The following is a 1470-nucleotide window of genomic DNA, read 5'->3' as shown; positions in this document are numbered from 1 at the left end:
AAATTTTGCATGATGAGATATTCTGTGTTAAAATTAAAATTATCTATTTTTCTGACTGTGGCTTTCCTGTGAATTAAAATATTGTTACGAAGGCTGGGTCTGCTAATGCCTATATATATTGTATTCTTGTAGCACAGCTATCAAGTCCTTGTATAATATACAAAATTTTTTGCCATATAATAACAAAATCATCCATATTCCACTTTCCCTTAAAATGTGACATTCAAAACCTCCTTTTCACTTCCAGATGGGTGACACTCAAGCAGCCAGTTGGGGTGGCGGACTTTCTGTCCTAGAACCATGACGCTGTTTGTCTGTAACGTTTCAGAGAAGGTCCCAGCACTAGTCAACGCTCCTGTGACTTACTTCCAAGCTTCAGCTGACCACATTTTGGCACTATGCCAAGGTTGACCTGGTTCCTCCAACCCCTGCTGAGATCCCTACAGCTATTCAGGCTTGAAAAAAATAATCAACAGTGCTCAAACTGGTAGCTTCCAACAGCTCACCGTTAAGGAAGCTCTACTGAATGGTTTGGTGGTGACTGAGGTGTGGATGTGGTTTTACATTGGCAAGACAGTATATTTTAGGCAAGCATGGCATCTTTGGCTATGATGTTTGAAGATTGGTTTTTGACATGTGATTATATTTGCTATAGTATTCAAGTGTTCTTGGACCATGTACGAGCGTACTGCTATTTGAATAAAATAAGATGGGCTTCCCTGGTGGCCCAGACAGTAAAGAATCTGCCAGCAATGAGGGAGACCTGGGTATAATCCCTGGGTGGGGAAGATCCCCCGGAGAAGAGAATGGCTACCCACTCCCATATTCTTGCCTGAAGAATTCCATGGACAGAGGAGCCTGGTGGGTTATGGTCTATGGGTTGCAAAAAGAGTAGGGCATGACTGAGCGACTAACACTTTCACTTTCAAGACAGTATGTCAAAAAAAACCCCAACAACCTACTCTTCTTGTTTTGACATGATAGGTATGCTCTGGTAATAAATATAAATGTCTTGGTAAATCCTAAAGGAAATCAATCCTGAATATTCACTGGAAGGACTGATGCTGAGGCTGAAGCTCCAATCCTTTGGCTACCTGATGCGAAGAGCCAACTCATTGGAAAAGACCCTGACCCTGGGAAAGATTGAAGGCAGGAGGAGAAGGGGACAACAGAGGATGAAACCGTTGGATGGCATCACCAACTCAGTGGACATGAGTTTGAGTTGGACATGACTGAGCCACTGAACAACGAGCAACAACAATAGTAATATGTGCTACACTTAAATGCTGTAGAGTTATAAGTGCATCGCTGTGAATTATCATGCATTGGGCAGCAATGAGAGCATTTCATGCACCCTCTGTTTCAATTACTCAACTCTGCAGTCATCACGTAAAAGCAACTATATATAATATATAAACAAGTGAGTATGTCTGCCTTCCAATATGACTATATTTATGGACACTAAAATTT

At 41.6% G+C, this 1470-nt stretch overlaps 1 pseudogene; it reads left to right on the top strand.

Annotated features, from left to right (window-relative positions):
- Window positions 1–300: 300 nt before the first annotated feature.
- Window positions 301–870, top strand: LOC133260225 (ATP synthase subunit g, mitochondrial-like; annotated as a pseudogene).
- Window positions 871–1470: the final 600 nt, after the last annotated feature.

This window comes from Bos javanicus, chromosome 14, assembly GCF_032452875.1.
Source record: "Bos javanicus breed banteng chromosome 14, ARS-OSU_banteng_1.0, whole genome shotgun sequence".
NCBI lineage: Eukaryota > Metazoa > Chordata > Mammalia > Artiodactyla > Bovidae > Bos > Bos javanicus.
Note: the sequence above shows the minus strand (reverse complement) of the source record. Positions and strands in the feature narration are given on the sequence as shown.